General features: G+C 40.5%; 1 protein-coding gene across 1 annotated transcript in view; it reads left to right on the plus strand.

Annotated features, from left to right (window-relative positions):
- The window catches only part of PTH2R (parathyroid hormone 2 receptor), an 88,600-nt gene that overhangs the window by 56,425 nt on the left and 8,739 nt on the right, over positions 1-23,436 (plus strand). The gene's annotated exons all lie outside the window — the stretch shown is intronic.

Here is a 23,436-nt window from a genome sequence, read left to right on the forward strand (position 1 = left end):
TGAGCTATCTTCCTTGGAAGGAAAGATCAGGAATGGGGAGAAAGAGAACCCTCTCCATTACGTATCCAAAGGCACTGACGAGAATTTTAAGTGTAAATAGATAGCTTTACAGATTCTTTAGCTCAGACAGTGAAGAATCTGCCTGCAATTCAGGAGACCAGGGTTTGATCCCTGGGTCAGGAATATCCCCTGGAGAAGGAAATGACAGCCCACTCCAGTAATCTTGCCTGGAGAACCCATGGACAGAGGAGTCTGGTGGGCTACAGTCCATGGGGTTACAAAGAGTTGGACAGGACTGAGTGACTAACAGTTTCAGTTTCACATATCTTTAGAGATAGTTTAAAACAGTGGACTTTCTTGTACATAAATTTTTACTTCTTTCTCTACTAAAATCTTTTGTGATAGACATTTAGAGGTGAAAATTCTACACTGAAGTGGATGTGCTAATTTACTTCAATATAAGTAGGGTTTAGAGAGTGCACATTTCATTCACTCATTTAACAAATCTTGGTTAAGACCAAGAACACTGCAGATGCTATGTGAGCAATGGGGATGAGATGGTGGGAAAACAGACACCAGTTTCTCCTTAAACTTAACCATAGTGGGTTAGTGCATGCAAGTGAGTCATGTCTGACTCTTTGTGACTCCATGGACTGTAGCCCACCAGACTCCTCTGTCCATGGGATTTTCTAGGCAAGAATACTGGAGTGGGTTGCTATTTCCTTCTCCAGGGGATCTTACCGAGCCAGAGACTAAACCTGCCTCGCCTGTGTCTCCTGCACTGGCAGGCAGATTCTTTACCACTTCACTACCTGAGAAGCCCATGGGGTGAGATAAGATTTAAATGTGACAAGTGCTAGGGTGGGACTGGGGTGTCAGGAATAGCTTTTGAGAAAAAGGGACATTCAGGCTAAAGCCTGAGAATGAGCTGTCCTAGTAACGATGGGAGAGCAGAGGGAGTGGGGAGAATGATTCTGGCAAAGGTGATTCAAGGAGCAGTCTTTGAGATGGCCTACGGAACCACAGGTTTCATGGCTGAAATTTTGAATTTGAAATTCATCTGTGGTTCACTTTGAATAAATCTTTAAAACCGTAATTGAGAGAGAATCTAATGTTTATATTTGCATTATTTTAAAGCCACATTTCCATAAAATGTATTCTGTGTGCTACTGGCTTATTCTGTGTGCTACAGGACTTCTGTGGTGGCTCAGTCAATAAAGAGTCTGTCTGCAATGCAGGAGACCCAGGTTCAATCCCAGGGTCGAGAAGATCCCGTGGAGAAGGACATAGCAACCCACTTCAGTATTCTTGCCTGGGAAATCCCTCCAAGGAATGCTCTTGTTGAATTCCTTGGAGTTCTCTTTTGGGCTTCCCTGAGAGCTCAGTTGCTTTTGAACTGTGGTGTCGGAGAAGATTCTTGAGAGTCCCTTGGACTGCAAGGAGATCCAACCAGTCCATCCTAAAGGAGATCAGTCCTGGGTGTTCATTGGAAGGACTGATGCTGAAGCTGAAACTCCGATACTTTGGCCACCTCATGTGAAGAGTTGACTCATTGGAAAAGACCCTGATGCTGGGAGGGATTGGGAGCAGGAGGAGAAGGGGACGACAGAGGATGAGATGGCTGGATGGCATCACCAACTCGATGGACATGAGTTTGGGTAAACTCTGGGAGTTGGTGATGGACAGGGAGGCCTGGCGTGCTGCAATTTTTGGGGTCTCAAAGAGTGGGACATGACTGAGAGACTGAACTGAACTGAGAGCTCAGTTGGTAAAGGATCCACCTGCAGTGCAGAAGACCCGCATTTGATTCCTGGGTGGGGAAGATCCGATGGAGAAGGGATAGGCTACCCACTCCAGTATTCTGGCCTGAAGAATTCCATGGACTGTAGTCCACAGGTGGCAGAGTCAGACACAATTGAGCCACTTTCACTTTCTTTCACTGGCTTATTAATGACATTAAGCAAAATTTTCCCTTCAAGAAGGTTACCTGAGATATGCAAGGATCCTCTAAGTGATTTTTCTGTCTCTAAATGATATTTCTTTCTTTTTTTAAAAAATTTTTTAACTTTACAATACTGTATTGGTTTTGCCATATATCAAAATGAATCCGCCACAGGTATACATGTGTTCCCCAACCTGAACCCTCCACACTCCTCCCTCCCCATACCATCCCTCTGGGTCGTCCCAGTGCACAAGCCCCAAGCATATATTTCTTTATTTAAAAGAAATTTTAAAATCTCCCCAGAATGTGAGTTGTTATTTTTCATTCCATTTCCCAATATATAGCGTCATTTTTCCTTCTGTAGGCTCAAATCTTTCTCTAGAGCAGGATTTTTTCTTTTTATGTCTTTATTGATTTGTTCTATTTATCATTTTCTTCAGAAAGAGAAATAATCTTCATAATGACTTTCAATTCTGTGCCCTCCATGTGGACATCTATCCCTCATCACAAAAGTCTTTGTTCTTCATTCCTCCATTTGGGAAGATTCTTCAAGTGTCTTCTAAATTGCTAAATCCATTTTCTTTCTCTCTTAGACCTAATGTTTGTGTTTCTAATATTGATTTTAAAACCTGGTTATAGCAAAGGAGAAAAGTAAAGATATACCCATTTGAATGCAGAATTCCAAAGAATAGCAAGGAGAGATAAGAAAGCCTTCCTCAGCGATCAATGCAAAGAAATAGAGGAAAACAATAGAATGGGAAAGATTAGAGATCTCTTTAAGAAACTTAGAGATACCAAGGGAACATTTCATGCAAAGATGGGCTCAATAAAGGACAGAAATGGTATGGACCTAACAGAAGCAGAAGATGTTAAGAAGAGGTGGCAAGAATACATGGAAGAACTCTACAAAAAAGATCTTCATGAACCAGATAATCACAATGGTGTGATCACTCACATAGAGCCAGACATCCTGGAATGTGAAGTCAAGTGGGCCTTAGGAAGCATCACTATGAACAAAGCTAGTGGAGGTGATGGAATTCCAGTTGAGCTATTTCAAATCCTAAAAGATGATGCTGGGAAAGTGCTGCAATCAATATGCCAACAAATTTGGAAAACTCAGCAGTGGCTGTACGACTGGAAAAGGTCAATTTTCATTCCAATCCCAAAGAAAGGAAATGCCAAAGAATGTTCAAACTACTGCACAATTGCACTCATCTCACACGTTAGTAAAATAATGCTCAAAATTCTCCAAGCCAGGCTTCAGCAATACATGAACCTTGAACAGATGTTCAAGCTGGTTTTAGAAAAGGGAGAGAAACCAGAGATCAAATTGCCAACATCCACTAGATCATCGAAAAAGGAAAAGATTTCCAGAAAAACATCTATTTCTGCTTTATTGACTATGCCAAAGCCTTTGACTGTGTGGATCACAATAAACTGTGGAAAATTCTAAAAGAGATAGGAATACCAGACCACCTGACCTGCCTCTTGAGAAACGTATATGCAGGTCAGGCAGCAACAGTTAAAACTGGACATGGAACAATGGTCTGGTTCCAAATAGGAAAAGGAGTACGTCAAGGCTGTATATTGTCACCCTGCTTATTTATTTAGGGGATACACCAGGCTCTTTATCCACAAACATTATTCATTAAACCTTGTAACAGTGTAAAAAAAAATGCAGCAAACTCCCAAAAACTTGATTAAAGAAGACACCCACCAATCAGTCCATCAATTTGATAGCAAAAATGACAATCAAGTGCATTATGGAAAGAATTAAGAAAAACTAAGATTAATAGAACTTGCTGCCTTAAAAGGTAAACAAAATACACATGCACGCACACATGCACACACACTCATTTAACAGTTGAATGAAATTTTAAAAATTATTATAAATAATTTAGGAAAGTATAGTATATAAGTAATATATGCAGAATACATCATGAGAAATGCTGGGCTGGATGAAGCACAAGCTGGAATCAAGATTGCTGGGAGAAATATCAATAACTTCACATATGCAGATGACACCACCTTTATGGCAGAAAGTGAAGAAGAACTAAAGAGCCTCTTGATGAAAGTGAAAGAGGAGAGTGAGAAAATTGGCTTAAAGCTCAACATTCAGAAAACTAAGATCACGCCATAACTTCATGGGAAATAGATGGGGAAACAGTGGAAACAGTGGCTGACTTTATTTTGGGGGGGCTCCAAAATCACTGCAGATGGTGACTGCAGCCATGAAATTAAAAGACGCTTACTCCTTGGAAGGAAAGTTATGACCAACCTAGACAGCATATTAAAAAACAGAGACATTACTTTGCCAACAAAGTTCCATCTAGTCAAGGCTATGGTTTTTCCTGTGGTCATGTATGGATGTGAGAGTTGGACTATAAAGAAAGCTGAGTGCAGAAGAATTGATGCTTTTGAACTGTGGTGTTGGAGAAGACTCTTGAGAGTCCCTTGGACTGTAAGGAGATCCAATCAGTCCATCCTAAAGCAGATCAGTCCTGGGTGTTCATTGAAAGGACTAATGTTGAAGCTGAAACTCCAATACTTTGGCCACTTGATGGGAAGAGCTGACTCATCTGAAAAGACCCTGATGCCGGGAAAGATTGAAGGCAGGAGGAAAAGGGGATGACAGAGGATGAGATGGTTGGATGGCATCACCAACTCAGTGGACATGAGTTTGGGTACGCTCCAGGAGTTGGTGATGGACAGGGAGGCCTGGCCTGTTTCATTCCATGAGGTCACAAAGAGTTGGACACAACTGAGCGACTGAACTGAATTGGTAAGTTAGATTCTTTCCAATCTTTTCTTAATTGATTCTGCTCTTTAAAAAATTTCTGTGTTTCAGTTCACTATTAACTCTTTTATGGGCATTTTGTGCAGTGGTTAAGAGTCCATTCTATACATCTGGGCTGCATGGGTTTCATTCAGTTCAGTTCAGTTCAGTCACTCAGTCGTGTCTGACTCTTTGCAACCCCATGAATTGCAGCACACCAGGCCTCCCTGTCCATCACCAACTCCCGGAGTTCACTCAGAGTCATGTCCATCGAGTCAGTGATGCCATCCAGCCATCTCATCCTCTGTCGTCCCCTTCTCCTCCTGCCCCCAATCCTTCCCAGCATCAGAGTCTTTTCCAATGAGTCAACTCTTCCATGAGGTGGCCAAAGTACTGGAGTTTCAGCTTTAGCATCATTCCTTCCAAAGAACACTCAGGACTGATCTCCTTTAGAATGGACTGGTTGGATTTCTTTGCAGTCCAAGGGACTCTCAAGAGTCTTCTCCAACACCACAGTTCAAAAGCATCAGTTCCTCGGCACTCAGCTTTCTTCTCAGTCCAACTCTCACATCCATACATGACTACTGGGAAAACCATAGCCTTGACTAGATGGACCTTTGTTGGCAAAGTAATGTCTCTGCTTTTGAATATGCTATCTAGGTAGGTCATAACTTTCCCTCCAAGGAGTAAGCATCTTTTAATTTCATGGCTGCAGTCACCATCTGCAGTGATTTTGGAGTCCAAAAAATAAAGTCTGACACTGTTTCCACTGTTTCCCCATCTATTTCCCATGAAGTGATGGGACCAGATGCCATGATCTTAGTTTTCTGAATGTTGAGCTTTAAGCCAACTTTTGCATTAGGGATCTGCAACTTGCCGGCTGTGTGACCATACCTAATTTGTGTAAGCTGTGACTCAGATTCCTCACCTGCAAAATGGGGAGAATAATGTGCCTGTTTCATAGAGCTGTTGTGAAGACTGTTAATTCACCTGAAATACTTAGAATCGTAAGTAGTCAATAACTCAGTTTCTGATTAACCTATAGTCTATACTTTCCTAAATTATTTATAATAATTTATTAAATTTCATTCAACCGTTATGTGAATGTATGTGCATGTGTGCGTGCATCTGTGTATTTTGTTTACCTGTTTTTTAAAGCAGCAAGTTCTCTTAATCTTAGTTTTTCTTAATTCTTTCCATAATCTACTTGACTGTCATTTTAGCTATCAAATTGATGGACTGATTGGTGGGTGTCTTCTTTAATCAAGTTTTTGGGAATTTGCTGCATTTTTTTTTACACTCACAAGGTTTAATGAATAATGTTTGTGGATAAAGAGCCTGGTGTATCTACTAAATAGATATCAGTTTCCTTTCAGTTCAGTTCTGTTCAGTTCAGTCGCTCAGTCATGTCCGAGTCTTTGCAACCTCATGTACTTCAGCATGCCAGGCTTCCCTGTCCATCACCAACTCCTGGAGTTTACCCAAACTAATGTCCACTGAGTCAGTGATGCCATCCAACCATCCTCATCCTCTGTCATCCCCTTTTCCTCCTGCCCTCAATCTTTCCCAGCATCAGGGTCTTTTCAAATGAGTCAGCTCTTCGCATCAGGTGGCCAAAGTTCCCTTTCACTGTCAATGAATACAAGATCACCTACAGTTTAAATCAGTTTTGTCCAGATTATTGTTTTATCAGAGTGAAAGACAGACAAAGACTGAGTTTTTGAGCATATTACTTCATCTATCTTTAGGTCTATCATAGTGCCAGCCACTCAGAAGAGACTTAAAATTGTGCATTGCACTGTGCTTAAGTACATCATATGCTTTATTTATGGAATGTTGCTCTAACATTTATTTTCTTATTTTTTTAAATTAATTTTAAAATTTTAATTGGAGGCTAATTAATTACTTTACTATATTGCAATGGTTTTTGCAATACTTTGACATGAATCAGCCATGGGTGTACACATGTCTCCCATCCTGCACCCCCCTCCCACCTTCCTCCCCACCCCATCCCTCTGGGTTGTCCCAGTGCACCAGCTTTGAGTGCCCTGTTTCATGCATCAAACTTGGACTGGTCATCTATTTCACATATGGTAATGTACATGTTTCAGTGCTATTCTCTCATATATCCCACCCTCACCTTCTCCCTCAGAGTCCAAAAGTCTTTTCTTTATATCTGTGTCTGTTTTGCTGTCTTGAATATAGGGTTGTTGTTACCACCTTTCTAAATTCCATATATACGTGATAATATACTATATTGGTGTTTTTCTTTCTGGCTTACTTCACTTTGTATAATAAGCTCCACTTTCATCCACCTCATTAGAACCGATTCAAATATATTCTTTTTAATAGCTGAGTAATATTCCATTGTGTATATGTACCACAACTTTCTTATCCATTCATCTACTGATGGACATCTAGGTTGCTTCTATGTCCTAGCTATTGTGAACAGTGCTGCAATGAACACTGGGGTACACATGTCTCTTTCAATTCTGGTTTCCTCAGTATATATGCCCAGCAGGGAGGTTGCTGGGTCATATGGCAGTTCTATTTTCAGTTTTTTAAGGAATCTCCACAGTGTTCTCTATAGTGTCTGTACTAGTTTCCATTCCCACCAACAGTGTAAGAGGGTTCCCTATTCTCCACATCCTCTCCAGCATTTAATGTTTGTAGATATCAGCCATTTTTGATAGCAGCCATTCTGACTGGTGTAAGATGGTACATCATTGTGGTTTTGATATGCATTTCTGTGATAGTGAGTGACGCTGAACATTTTTTCATGTGTTTGTTAGCCATTTGTATGTCTTCTTTGAAGAAATGTCTGTTTAGTTCTTTGGTCTATTTTTTTGATTGGGTTATTTTTCTGGTATTGAGCTGCATGAGCTGTTTGTGTATTTTTCAGATTAATTCTTCATTAGTTGCTTCATTTGCTATTATTTTCTCCCACTCTGAGGGCTGTCTTTTCACCTTGCTGATAGTTTCCTTCGTTGTACAAAAGCTTTTAAGTTTAATTAGGTCCCATTTGTTTATTTTTGCTTTCATTTCATTACTCTGGGAGGTGGGTCATAGAGGATCTTGCGGTGATTTATGTCAGAGTGTTTTGCCTATGTTTTTCTCTAGGAGTTTTATAGTTTCTGGTCTTACATTTAGATCTTTAATCCATTTTGAGTTTATTTTTGTGTACCATGTTAGAAAGTGTTCTAGTTTCATTCTTTTACAGGTTGTTGACCAGTTTTCCCTAAAGAGATTATCTTTTCTCCACTGTATATTTTTGCCTCCTTTATCAAAGATAAGGTGTCCATAGGTACATGGATTTATCTCTGGGCTTTCTGTTTTGTTCCATTGATCTATATTTCTGTCTTTGAGCCAGTACCATACTGTCTTGGTGACTGTAGCTTTGTAGTATAGTCTGAAGTCAGGCAGGTTGATTCCTCCAGTTCCATTCTTCTTTCTCAGGATTGTTTTGGCTATTCGAGGTTTTTTTGTATTTCCATACAAATTGTGAAATTATTTGTTCTAGTTCTGTGAAAAAAACCATTGATAGCTTGATAGGGATTGCATAGAATCTATAGATTGCTTTGGGTAGTATACTCATTTTCACTATATTGGTTCTTCCAATCCATGAACATGGTATATTTCTCCATCTGTTTGTGTCGTCTTTGAATTCTTTCATCAGTGTTTTATAGTTTTCTATATATTGGTCTTTTGTTTCTTTTGGTAGATTTATTCCTAATTATTTTATTCTTTTTGTCGCAATGGTGAATGGGATTGTTTCCTTAATTTCTCTGTCTTCTCATTGTTAGTGTATAGGAATGCAAGGGATTTCTCTGTGTTAATTTTATATCCTGCAACTTTACTATATTCATTGATTAGCTCTATTAGTTTTCTGGTGGTGTCTTTAGGGTTTTCTGTGTAGAGGATAATGTCATCTGCAAACATTGAGAGTTTTACATCTTCTTTTCCAATCTGGATTCTTTTTATGTCTTTTTCTTCTCTGATTGCTGTGGCTAAACCTTCCAAAACTATGTTGAATAGTTGTGGTGAGAGTGGGCACCCTTGTCTTGTTCCTGACTTTAGGGGAAATGCTTTCAGTTTTTTGCCATTGAGAATAATGTTTGCTGTGGGTTTATCATATATGGCTTTTATTATGTTGAGGTATGTTCCTTCTATGCCTGCTCTCTGGAGAGTTTTTATCATAAATGGAAGTTGAATTTTGTCAAAGGCTTTCTCTGCGTATAGTGAGATAATCATATGGTTATTATCTTTCAATTTGTTAATGTGGTGTATCACATTGATTGATTTGTGAATATTGGAGAATCCTTGCATCCCTGGGATAAAGCCCACTTGGTCATGATATATGATCTTTTGGCTATGTTGTTGGATTCTGTTTGCTAGAATTTTGTTGAGGATTTTTGCATCTATGTTCATCAGTGATATTGACCTGTAGTTTTCTGTTTTTGTGTCATCTTTGGTTTTGGTATTAGGGTGATGGTCGCCTCAGAGAATGAGTTTGGAAGTTTACCTTCCTCTGCAATTTTCTGGAAGAGTTTGAGTATGATAGGTGTTAGCACTTCTTTAAATTTTTGGTAGAATTCAGCTGTGAAGCCATCTGGTTCTGGGCTTTTATTTGTTGGAAGATTTTGATTGCAGTTTCTATTCCATGCTTGTAATGGATCTGTTAAGATTTTCTATTTCTTCCTGGTTCAGTTTTGGAAGGTTATACTTTTCTAAGAATTCGTCCATTTCTTCCAAGTTGTGCATTTTATTGGCATATAGTTGCTGATAGTAGTCTTTTATGATCCTTTGCATTTCTGTGTTGTCTGTTGTGATTTCTCCATTTTAATTTCTAATTTTGTTGATTTAATCCCCCCCCCCTTTTTTGATGAGTCTGGCTAATGGTTTGTATATTTTATTTATCTTCTCAAAGAAACAGCTTTTAGTTTTGTTGATTTTTGCTATAGTCTCCTTTGTTTCTTTTTAATTTATTTCTGCCCTAATTTTTATGCTTTCTTTCCTTCTGCTAACCCTGGGGTTCTTCATTTATTCTTTTTCTAGTTGCTTTAGGTGTAAAGTTATGTTATTTATTTGATTTTTCTCTTGTTTCTTGAAGTAAGCTTGTATTGCTATGAACCTTCCCCTTAGCACTTTTACTGAATCCCATAGATTTTGGGTTGTCGTGTTTTCATTTTCATTACTTTCTATGCATATTTTGATTTTCTTTTTGATTTCTTCCATGATTTGTTTGTTATTCAGAAGTGTGTTGTTTAGCCTCCATATGTTTGTATTTTTAATAGTTTTTTTTTTTTTTTCCCTGTAGTTGACATCTAATTTTACTGCTTTTTGATCAGAAAAGATGCTTGGAATGATTTCCATTTTTTTAAATTTACCAAGGCTAGATAAATGGCCCAGGATGTGATCTATCTTGGAGAATGTTCTGTGTGCACTTGAGAAAAAGGTGAAATTCATTGTTTTGGGGCGAAATGTCCTATAGATATCAATTAGGTCTAACTGGTCCATTGTATTATTTAAAGTTTGTGTTTCCTTTCTAATTTCCTGTTTGGTTGATCTATCCATTGGTGTGAGTGGGGTATTAAAGTCTCCCACTATTATTGTGTTATTGTTAATTTCCCCTTTCATACTTGTTACCATTTGCCTTACATATTGTGGTGCTCCTGTGTTGGGCACATATATATTTATAATCCTTTGACCATTATGTAGTGTCCTTCTTTGTCTCTTTTCACGGCCTTTATTTCAAAGTCTATTTTATCTGATATGAGTATTGCTACTCCTGCTTTCTTTTGGTCTCCATTTGCATGAAATATCTTTTTCCAGCCCTTCACTTTCAGTCTGTTTGTGTTCCTTGGTTTGAGGTGGGTCTCTTATGGATAGCATATATAGGGGTCTTATTTTTTAATCCATTCATCCAGTCTTTGTCTTTTGGTTGGGGCATTCAACCCATTTACAGTTAATGTAATTATTGATAAGTATGATCCCATTGCCATTTACTTTGTTGTTTTGGGTTCGATTTTATAAACCTTTTATGTCTCCTGTCTAGAGAAGATCCTTTAGTATTTGCTGAAGAGCTGGTTTGGTGGTGCTGAATTCTCTCAGCTTTTGCTTGTCTGTAAAGCTTTTGATTTCTCCTTCATACTTGAATGAGATTCTTGCTGGGTATAGTAATCTGGGCTGTAGGTTTTTCTCCTTCATCACTAAGTATGTCCTGCTGTTCCCTCTGGCCTGAAGAGTTTCTGTTGAAAGATCAGCTGTTATCCTTATGGGGATCCCTTTGTGTGTTATTTGTTGCTTTTCCCTTACTGCTTTTAATATTTGTTCTTTGTGTTTGATCTTCATTAGTTTGATTAATATATGTCTTGGGGTGTTTCACCTTGGGTTTATTCTGTTTGGGACCCTCTGGGTTTCTTGGACTTGGTTGGCTATTTTCTTTCCCATTTTAGGGAAGTTTCCAACTATTATCTCCTCAAGTATTTTCTCATGCCCTTTCTTTTTGTATTCTTCTTCTGGGACTCCTATGATTTGAATGTTGGAGTGTTTAACATTGTCCCAGAGGTCTCTGAGGTTGTCCTCATTTCTTTTCATTCTTTTTTCTTCTCTGCTTCATTTATTTCCACCATTCTATCTTCCACCTCACTTATCCTATCTTCTGCTTCAGTTATTCTACTGTTGGTTCCCTCCAGAGTGCTTTTGGTCTCAGTTATTGCATTATTCACTATTGATTGCCTCATCTTTACTTCTATCCTTGTTAAACATTTCTTGCATCTTCTCAATCCTCAATAGTCTCTGGACTATTTATCTGTCACTCCATTTAGTTTTCAAGATTTTGGATCATCTTTACTGTCATTATTTGGTATTCTTTTCCAGATAGACTTCCTATCTCCTCCTCTTTTGTTTGGTTTGGTGGGCATTTATCATGTTCCTTTACCTGCTGAATATTTCCCTGCCTTTTCATTTTGTTTAAATTGCTGTGTTTGGGGTGTCCTTTCTGTAAGCTGAAAGTTTGTGGTTCTTCTTTATTGTGGAGCATGCTCCTTGTAGGTGTGGTTGGACTAGTGGCTTGTCAAGGTTTCCTGGTTAGGGGAGCTTGTGTCTGTGTTCTGCTGGGTGGAGCTGGATCTCTTCTCTCTGAAGTGCAATGAATTGTCCAGTAGTGAGTTTTAGGGTGTCTATGGGTTTGACATGGCTTTGGGCAGCCTGTCTTTTAATGCTCAGGGTTGTGTTCCTCCTTTGCTGGAGAATTAGCATGGTATGTCTTGCTCTGGAACTTGTTGGCTCTTGGGTACAGCTTGGTTTCAGTGTAGGTATGGAGGCTTTTCGATAAGCTCTTATCTATTAATGTTACCTGGAATCAGGAGTTCTCTGATGTTCTCAAGTTTTGGAGTTAAGCCTCCTGCCTCTGGCTTTCAGTCTTATTCCTACAGTAGCCTTAAGACTTCTCCATGCATACAGCACAGATGATAAAACATCTAGGTAAATGGTGAAATAATTCTCCACAGTGAGGGACACACAGAGAGGTTCACAGAGTTACATGGAGAAGAAAAGAGGGAGGAGAGAGATAGAGGTGACCAGGAGGAGAAGAGGGGGAGTCAAAAAGGGAGAAAGCAATCTAGCCAGTAATCAATTCACTGTGTGTGGTGGTTCCGAGATGGTGGAAGAATAGGACGGGGAGACCACTTTCTCCCCTACAAATTCACCATTAGATCATTTGAATGCTGAGTAACTTTGACAAAACAACTTCTGAATGTTGGCAGAGGACACCAGGCACCCAGAAATGCAGGCCGTTCTCTTCAAAAGGAGGTAGGACAAAATATAAAAGACAAAAAGAGAGACAAAAGAGTTAGGGATGGAGACCCATCCTGGGGAGGAAATCGTGAAGGAGGAGAAGTTTCCAAACAGCAGGAAGCCTTCTCACAGGTGGGTCTGTGGGGAGTTTTGGAATCTCAGAGGGCAACAGAACCAGGAGGAAAAAACTCCACAGAATATGTGCCTAACCACGACTCCCAGCAGAGAAGTAGCCCAGATGCTCGTGTCTGGCACCAGCAAGTGGGGGCTGGATGGGGAGGCTCAGGCTGCATGCTTAGGGTAAGGACTTGGCCTGAGTGACCTGAGGACAATCTGAGGGAGCTAATGTGAGATAGCAACCCAAACTGTGGGATAACCAGAGAGAAAAAAAGAACTTTCCCATGAAAGGCTCTAACCTAACACATAGCCTGGCCTGTTCACAGAACAAAGGATTGAGAGAATACCAAAGGAGAGCTAGCTGGCTCTATGAAATTTGCTTTGAAAGTTGGGTCTTTTTTTTTTCAAGGTAATACTAGGTTATAAAAATGAAAATTAAAGGCATAATAAAGAGCTTAAAGATAAAAAAAATTAAAAATAATAGTAGTAAAAATATATCTAGGAATTTCTCTGGAGCTGTTGTGGGCAGTGTGGAGTCAGTTCAGTTTCAGATAGTTCCTTGTTCCAGCTTGTACTTGTTCTCAAGGTCTATAGGCCCCTTCCAATGCTTCAGTTCAGTTCAGTTCAGTCACTCAGTCATGTTCGACTCTTTGTGACCCCATGGACTGCAGCATGCCAGGCCTCCCTGTCCATCAACAGCTCCTGGAGTTTACTCAACCTCATGTCCATCAAGTCGGTGATGCCATCCAACCATCTCATCCTCTGTCATCCCCTTCTCCTCCCGCCTTCAATCTTTCCCAGCACCAGGGTCTTTTCAAATGAGTCAGTTCTTCACATCAGGTGCTTAGTCAATGTTAACTACAGGGTTTTAATCTATTGCACCTGTCACTTCCAGAGTGGTTCCCTCTTCTTTATTTTGGCTTCCTCTGTTTGCAAGTCTCTTTGGTGACTAATTTCTGCCCTGACACAAGGGGGTGAAGGTGGTCACTTATTTAGGTTCACTTGTTCGCTTGTGTTGTGGGGAGGGAGAAACACTACAAACAAATATTGTGGGCGTGTGTGGGAAGTGCTCACAGTGTATGGACCACACTGGGTTTGCCCCAGCTCATGGTGTGTGTGCTTTCCAGGTCTATGCTGCTCAGGCTCCAGGGTGCTCTGCAGGGGTACTGTCCAAAGTACCCCTGCATTTCATGCACTTTCCAGGTCTAAGCTGCTTAGGTTTAGGTTCTCGGGTACTCTGCAAGGGCACAGACTCGGTTGAGCTTGCATTTTGTGCCCTTCCTAGGTTCGAGCAGCTCAGACGACCAGGTGCTTGGTGAGCGTACTGTCCTAGGTGGGCCGTGTATCTTAATCACCTCCCCCATCCCTGCCACTCAGTTTCCCGGTGCACTGCAAGAGCACCATCTCAGGTGTGCTGTGTGAATCCTCTAGGGAGCTGATCTCAGGCTGCAATCCTCCTGGCAGGTGTCAACTATCCAGGATCCCAGGAAGATGGGGCTAGCAACTGGGAGCCTGCTCACAGTTTGGTGAAGGATGCTGGTCCCTAGGGCCAAGATTGGAGTAGCCCCTTGTTTTCCAGCTCTGGCTGTTGCATGCCTGCTTCTCTGCCTCCAGCAGTGGGGAGGGACCTGTACACAGCTGGCTAGCTCTCCTTTGGTATTTGTTCAATCCTTTGTTCTGTGAGCAGGCCAGGCTGCGTAGGTTAGAGCCTTCTGAGGGAAAATTCTCTTCTTTTTTCCCCTCTTTGGCAATCCCACAGTTTGGGTTGCTATCTCACGTTAGCTCCCTCAGATTGTCCTCAGGGCATTCAGGCCTGGTCCTTACCCTAAGGACTGATGATGAGCCCCCACCTCCCTGTCCAGCCGAGCGTCTGGGCTACTTCTCTGCTGGCAGTTGTGGTTAGGTGCCTATTCTGTGTTTTTTTTTTTTTTTCTCCCAGTTATGTTGCCCTCTGAGACTCCAAAACTCCCCACAGACCCACCTGTGAGAGGGCTTCCTGCTGTTTGGAAACTTTTCTTTCACGACTCCCTCCCCAGGACAGGTCTCTGTCCCTAACTCTTTTGTCTCTCTTTTTGTCTTTTATATTTTGTCCTACCTACTTTCAAAAAGAACAGCCTGCGTTTCTAGGTGCCTGGTGTCCTCTGCCAGCATTCAGAAGTTTTGTGGAAGTTGCTCAGCATTCAAATGATCTTTTGATGAATTTGTGGGGGAGAAAATGGTCTCCCCATCCTATTCCTCCACCATCTTGGAACTGCCCCTAAGTTGGCTGCATTTACTTAGTATGGTCTACTAACTTGAGTACAGAGTCCCTGATCTTGGGCATCTTAATATAAATGGAGCTAAAGATTGGCTCATCTGTAGCCGTTTGTAATTATTTATTTTCTAGGAATAGGGAATGGCAAGTGACAGTACCCAGCTAGTACTGTTTCCGTGGCTCTGCCAGCTTCAGCTCCTAGCACTTGGACCTTCACACCTACACAGTATCTCTTCCACCTGCATTGTATTACCAGGGAGTATAGTCTTAGGGAAAGAGGAATTAATGAAGCATGAAGTAAGTTTAGCCATTCAGAAAGTAGCACGCATATGATACACATGCAGTACCTTCTTACCTTCTTATTGAAAACGTTTCTATAGATGTGAACCAAATATTGCAGTGGGAGAGGATAAATGAAAACCCTTAGCTCTCATGTTTTGGATCTTTTTATCCTCCTGAAAAGAAGGTATAAGATTGTGATTAAGCATGACATCAGCATCATTGTGGTGTGTGGCACTCTCTTTGCCTTTTCTCTTCAATCTACAACCACTAAAAACATCCATAACTCAACAATGGTGCCTCTGCTCAACACAGCAGGACACCAGAGTTCCTAGGTGGCACTAGTGGTAAAAAGAACCCACCTGCCAATGCAGGAGATATAAGAGACGTGGGTTTGATCACTGGGTTGGGAAGGTCCCCTGGAGGAGGGCATGGCAACCTACTCCAGGATTCTTCACTGGGATATCCCACGGACAGAGGAGCCTTGTGGGCTATAGTCCATGGGGTCACAAAGAGTTGGACATGGCTGAAGTGATTTAGCACCTTTGCAAAGGAAGGTGGACTGGAACACATGGGGGAGGCAGAACCAGAACAGCAGAAGTGGTGCCTGTGATCCTGGAACCCCAGCCATGGTAGCTGAGCCTGCAGCCCCAGAGAGCCTGGCAGCATCAGGGGAAGCAGAACATATGACTCCAGCCTCCCTGTCAAAGGGGTGCCCCTGGCCACAGGGATCCAGGCAGTAGTGGCTGTGGGCCTATGACCCTGTCCCTCCAGTTATGGACATACCGATTACTCTGGCTCCTCCATTTGCCCCTACCCACAGTGGTAGTGCCTGACAACCCTGGCCATGGCAAAGGGCCTGTGACCCTGGCTCCCTGTCACCCCTGTCCCCAGGGATAATAGAGACTGAGACCCTGGGCCTAGCAGAAGTGACCACCACCCTGATGTCCCAGGTAACAATGCCAGCAGCAGCAAGGCACTAATAACCCCAAAGGCACAAGCAGTGACATGCATGACACCTCTGACAGAGCTGATGGAAGGTGGAAAAGGCTGATTCTCAAATATAACCAGAAGCAGCTCAGGTAAGAGACCAGAAACTGGTGAGGCCTCTACTAATTACTAATCCATTGAATCCTTAGAATCAAGTTAAAAAAAAAAAAACTTTACCTAAAGAAGAGTGTTCACTACTTCAAATGTGCTGTCAGAAGAACAACTCATCAAGAGCCATGAAAACCATGGTAACAATGTATCACAAAAAACAAATGACAGATCCCGCAAAACCAAACTTAAAGTCACAGAATATTGTGATTTTACTGATAGAGAATTCAAAATAGTTGTCATGAAGAAACTCAACAAGCTATAAGAAAATACAGAAAGACAGTTAAATAAACTCAGAAATAAAATTGATGAACAGAAGGAATATTTTACCAAGGAGAATGGAACTCTAAAAAAGAACCAAAGTGAAATTCTGGACCTAAAGGACTCAATAAATAAGAGGAAGGAGGTATTGGAAATACAGCAGCCCATATGGAAGAGAGAACTAGTGAGTTTGAAAATAAAAATCTAGAAATAATAGAGACAGAAGGGAAAAGAGAATTAAGATCTTAAAAAAAGAAGACATTCTATAAGAACTGTTAGGAAAGAAAGAATTATATTACTGGTATCCCAGCAGGAGAAGAATGGAAGAAGGGAGAAGAAAGTTTATATTAAAAAAATAATAGCTGAGAATTTCCCAAATCTGAGGAAGGAATGGGATATATTAGTCAATGAAGCTAAGAGAACACTTATGGTGACCAGAAAACATAAATTTAGAGCACAGACATGAAACATAAACAGTTTATCAATCTCTTTGGCATGAAAAATGAAAGTGTTAGTTGCTCAGTTGTGCCAACTTTTTGTGACCCCATGGACTATAGCCAACCAGGTTCCTGTGCTCATGGGATCTTCCAAGCAAGAATAATGGAGTGGGTTGCCATTCTTTTCTCCAGGGGCCCTTCCCTATCCAGGGATTGAACCCAGGTCTTCTGCACTGCAGGCAGATTCTTTACCCTCTTGAGCCACAAGGGAAACTCCTTTGGTATGAAACTAGAGATCAAATACAAGAAGAAAGCTGAAAAAAATAATAAACATTTTGAGACTAAAAAAACATGCTACTGAATAGCTTTTGGGTCAAAGAAGAAGATATTAAGAAGAGGTGGCAAGAATACAAAGAAGATCTCTACAAAAAAGATCTTAATGACGCAGATAACCACAATGGTGTGATCACTTATGTAGAGCCAGACATCGTCGAGTGTGAAGTCAAGTAAGGCCTTAGGAAGCATATCTATGAACAAAACTAGTGGAAGTGATGGAATTCCAGCTGAGTGATTTCAAATCTTAAAAATGATGCTGTGCTGCACTCAATATGCCAACAAATTTGGAAAACTCAGCAGTGGCCACAGGACTGGAAAAGGTCAATTTTCATTCCAATCCCAAAGAAGAACTATGCCAAAGAATGTTCAAACTACTGCACAATTGCATTAATTTCCCATGCTAGCAAAATAACACTCAAAATTCGCCAAGCTAAGCCTCAGTGGTATGTGTACTGAGAACTTCTAGATGTTCAAGCTGGATTTAGAAAAGGGAGAGAAACCAGAGATCAAATTGCCAACATCTGTTGGATCAGCAAAAAAGCAGGAGAATTCCAGAAAAACATCTGCTTCATTGACTACGCTAAATCCTTTGACTGTGTGGATCACAAAAAACTGAGGAAAATTCTTCAAGAGATGAGAATACCAGACCACCTGACCTGCCTCCTGAGAAACCTGTATGCAGGTCAAGAAGCAACAGTTAGAACCAGACATGGAAAAACGGACTGATTCAAAATTGGGAAAGGAGTACATCAAGGCTGTATGTTGTCACTCTGCTTATTTAACTTCTATGCAGAGTACATCATGCAAAATGCCAGGTTGGATAAAGCACAAGCTGGAATCAAGACTGCTGGGAGAAATATCAATAACCTCAGATATGCAGATGACACCACCCTTAAGGCAGAAAGTGAAGAGGAACTAAAGAGCCTCTTGATGAAAGTGAAAGAGGAGAGTGAAAAGGCTGGCTTAAAACTCAACATTCAAAAAATGAAGATCATGGCATCTGGTCCCATTACTTCATGGCAAATAGTTAAGGAAACAATGGAAACAGTGACTTTATTTTCTTGGGCTCCAAAATTATTGCAGATGGTGACTGGAGCCATGAAATTAAAAGATGCTTGCTCCTTGGAAGAAAAACTATGACAAACTTAGACAGCATATTGAAAAGCAGACACACTACATTTCTTACAAAGGTCCATATAGTCAAAGCTATGGTTTTTCCAGTAGTTGTGTATGGATGTGAGAGTTGGACTATAAGGAAGGCTGAGAGCCAAAGAATTTATGCTTTTGTACTACAGTGTTGGAGAAGACCCTTGAGAGTCCCTTGGACTGCACAGAGAACCAACCTATCAATCCTGCTGCTGCTACTGCTGCTGCTAAGTCGCTTCAGTCGTGTCTGACTCTGTGCGACCCCATAGACAGCAGCCCACCAGATTCAGCCTTCCCTGGGATTCTCCAGGCAAGAACACTGGAGTGGGTTGCCATTTCCTTCTCCAATGCATGAAAGTGAAAAGTGAAAAGTGAAAGTGAAGTCACTCAGTCGTGTCCGACTCTTAGCGACCCCATGGACTGCAGCCCACCAGGCTCCTCCGTCCATGGGATTTTCCAGGCAAGAGTACTGGAGTGGGGTGCCATTGCCTTCTCTGCTATCAATCCTAAAGGAAATCAATCCTGAATATTCACTGGAAAGGCTGATGCTGAAGCTGAAGCTCCAATACTTTGGCCACCTGATGCAAAGAGCTGACTCGTTAGAAAAGACCCTGATGCTGGAGAACTTGAAGGCAGGATAAGAAGGGAATGACAGATGATGAGATGGTTGGATGGCATCACTGACTCAATGGACATGAGTTTGAGCAAGCTCCAGGGGTTGGTGATGGACAGGGAAGCCTGCTGTGCTGCTGTCCATGGGGTCGCAAAGAGTTGGACATGACCAGTCAACTGAACAACAACAACAAAGAATAAATCAAAGTAGAAATGAAAAAAAATTAAGATAAATGAAAATACAACATACCAAAATCCATATGATGTAGCAAAGGTAGTACTAAAGAGGGAAGTCTGTAGCAATACAGGCATATCTCAAACAAGAAAAATCTCAAATAACAGTCTAACAATCTAACTTTACACCTAAGTGAACTAGAAAAGAAGAACAAATGAAGCCCAATAAAATATTATAAAAACCCTCAACAAAATATTAGCAAACTTAATACAATAATATATTAAAAGGAGCATACATTATATAAAGTGATATTCATTCCAGGGATTCAAGGATGGTTCAATGACTGCAAATCTATCATGATATACCACATTAAAAAAATGAAAGATAAAAATCACATGATCATCTCAATTCAGTTCAGTTCAATTCAGTTGCTCAGTCGTGTCCAACTCTTTGTGACCTCATGGACTGCAGCATGCCAGGCCTCCCTGTCCATCTCAATAGATGTATAAAAAGTAATTGATAAGATTCAATGTCCAGCGATGATTAAAAAACTCAATAAAATGGATATCAAAGGAATGTACTTCAACATAATAAAGACCATACATGATAATCACAGCTAACATCATACTTAACAATGAAAAACTGAAACCTATCCCTCTAAGATCAGGAGCAAGACAAGGTTGCCCACACTTACCACTGTTATTTAACGTAGTATTGGAAGCCCTAGCTAGAGCAGTTAGGCCAGAAATGGAAATAAAAAGCATCCAAATTAAAAAGGAAAAAGTCAAACTAATGCTATTTGCGGATGACATGATTTTGTATGTAAAAACCCCTGATGACTCCATAAAAGAACTGTTAGAACTAGTAAGTTCATTACAGTTTCAGGGTGCAAAATCAATATACTAAATCATTGCGTTTCTATACACTAACAATGAACTAGTAAGAAGAAAAACTAAGAAAGCAATCCCATTTACAACTGTAGCAAAAAGAATAAAATACCTAGGAACAAATTTAACAAAGAGGTGAATAATATCTACACTGAAAACTATAAGACAGGGTGAAAGAAATTGAAGACTACACAAAGAAATGGGAAAACAGTCTGTGCTGATGGATTGGAAGAAATAATATTGTGAAAATGTCTACATTACCCAAAGAAATATACATATTCAATGCAATCCCCATCAAAATCCCAAGGACATTATACACAAAACTAGAACACGAAAATTAAAAAAAAAAGTATATACAGCCACAAAAGTTTCCTGAATAGCAAAAGACATCCTGAGAAAAAAGAACAAAGCTGGCAATATAACTCTCCCTGATTTCAAAATTATTACACGGTTATAGTAGTCAAAACAGAATAGTATTGGCTGAAAATCAGACACAGTGGAGTGGAACAGAATTGAGAGACCAGCAATAAACGTACGCATATATTGACAATCAGTTTACAACAAAGGAACAAAGAACATGCAATGGAGAAAGTATAGTCTTTTCAAAAACGGTGTTGAGAAAACTGGATTGCCATTTGCAAAAGAATGAAAATGGACCACTATCTCACACAATACCCAAAAATCAACTCAGAGTGGATTAGACTTGGATGTAAGACCTGAAACTGTAAACTCCTAGGAGTAAACATAAGCAGTATGCTCTTTGGCATGGATCTTAGCAATTTCTTTCTGGGTGTGTCTCCTCAGGCAAGGGAAACAAAAGCAAAAATAAACAAATGGGACTGTATCAAATTAGAAAGCCTCTGCATAGCAAAGAAAGCTATCAGCAGCAAAAAGGACAGCCTACCAAATGGGGGAAGTATTTACAAATCATATATCATTATTCTAATAATGGGACTAATACCCAACACATATAAAGAACTTACACAACTAAACAACAACAAAAAAACAAATGGGTAGAGGAGCTGAATAGATATACAGATGATCAACAAGCACCAAAAAGATGTTCAATATCACTAATTATTAGGGAAATGCAAATCAAAACCACAGTGAGGTATCATTCCATGTCCATTAGAATGGCTATTATCAAAAAATGAGAAATAAGAAATGTTGGAGAGAATGTGGAGAATGTGAATTGGTGTAGCTACTATGGAAACAGTATTGAGATTCCTTAGAAAATGAAGAATGACACTATCATATACAATCCAGTTTTTCCACCTCTGGCTATTTACTCAAAAAATGCAAAGACATTAATTCAAAAAGATATATGCACCGCTATAGTCCTAGCAGCATTTTCTTTTACAATAGTCAAGATATGGAAACAACCCAAGTGCCCATTGATAGATGAACAGACATAGAAGACGTGATACCTATATATCTATATTTATCTACACACACACTCAAGGACACAGTGGAATATGACTCAGCTATAAAAGGTGAAACCTTGCCATTTGTGTCACAGATGGACCTTGAGGATATTACACCAACTAAAATAAATCAAGACAGAGAAAGACAAATATTGTATGATTTCACTTATATGTGGGATATAGAAAAATTTAAAAAACCCCTCAAACAAAGTAAATGAGCAAACCAAACTAAATAAAAATAAATACTTAGATACAGAGTTTACCAGAGAGGAAGGGGGTGTGGTGGACGAAAGGGGTAAAGGCGAAGGATAGAAACTGACTTTTGGTGTTAAACATGCTGTAGTATATACTGAAACTGAAATATAACGTTGTATACATGAAACTTATGTATTGTTATAAACTAATGTTACCTCAATAAATTAAAAAATTCAATTTAATTAAAAAATAAAGATAATGGTTAAGAATTCCATAATACAGACTCATATAGACCTGGCTCAAATTCCAGCTGGTAGCTGGGTCTCTGCTAAGTCACTTCAGTTGTGTCCGACTCTGTGGGACCCCATAGACAGCAGCCCACCAGGCTCCCCCGTCCCTGGGATTCTCCAGGCAAGAACACTGGAGTGGGTTGCCATTTCTTTCTCCAATGCGTGAAAGTGAAAAGTGAAAGTGAGGCCGTTCAGTCGTGTCCGACTCTTAGTGACCCCGTGGACTGCAGCCTACCAGGCTCCTCCCATGGGATTTTCCAGGCAGGAGTACTGGAGTGGGTTGCCATTGCCTTCTCCAGGTAGCTGGGTAGTCTATGTTAAATCAGCTAACCTCCTTGAGCTAGAGTTTCTTTATACGTAATAAACATGCCTGTTTCATATTTATGTGAACATATTTATGTGAACTAGAGAGAGTGTTCAATACTCAGTAGCTCTTATTAACCTGAAGACATCCTTATTCCACAAGTTCACAGCACAGCTCTGTCCTTTCTCTAGGATATGGGGCTCAAGACCCCCAATTCTTGTGGGAAGCTGTGAAATTGGTGAGAGTTGCCTATGGAGTAGTCAGTGGTAGGATGGCAAAAATGGTAAGGGCTGATGCAGATGATAAACTCGATTGGGTAATGGGGCACATAAATCACCCAATAACCAAAATTCTCCAAATTCCAGAAAGGACTGAAGACTCTGCAGGATAAGTTATCCCAGGATGCAGAGTTGATAGGTCCTCCCTTTGAACTGTTACTCTGGCATTAACACTAACCCACTCTTGGTAATCCACATTTCCATTATTCCTAAGTACTGGCACTTCCTGGACTGTAGACATCTCCTTGAATGAAGGGACCCAGGGGGTTCGGGCTTCCACCTCTTTATGAACCCTGACCTGGAGATCTTTTCTTCTTTTTCATTTTGGACCTCTTCACTAATCCTTGAGGCCCTTGGACATAAAATGTCCAATATCTTTTCCTCACTCTCTCCTTTTTAAAGCCAGAACTTGATTGTCTCTGGTGGTGCTCATATCTCAATTTAACTGCCAACACTGGGACCTTTTCTTATCTTATACAGCATCTTACCTGGCTTTTTTTTTCCCCCTTAACCTTACATATACTTCACCCAGTGCTTTTCATACATCGTAGAAGAGACAGCATCCCCAAAGCAACCCTATTATTCTCCCTAAAATAGATACTGCTGCTGCTAAGTCGCTTCAGTCGTGTCCGACTCTGTGCGACCCCATGGACTGCAGCCTACCGGGGTTCTCCGTCCGTGGGATTCTCCAGGCAAGAACACTGGAGTGGGTTGCCATTTCCTTCTCCAATGCATCAAAGTGGAAAGTGAAAGTGAAGTCGCTCAGTCATGTTTGACTCTTAGCGACCCCATGGACTGCAGCCTACTAGGCTCCTCCATCCATGGGAT

Source organism: Bos indicus, chromosome 2 (assembly GCF_029378745.1).
Source record: "Bos indicus isolate NIAB-ARS_2022 breed Sahiwal x Tharparkar chromosome 2, NIAB-ARS_B.indTharparkar_mat_pri_1.0, whole genome shotgun sequence".
NCBI lineage: Eukaryota > Metazoa > Chordata > Mammalia > Artiodactyla > Bovidae > Bos > Bos indicus.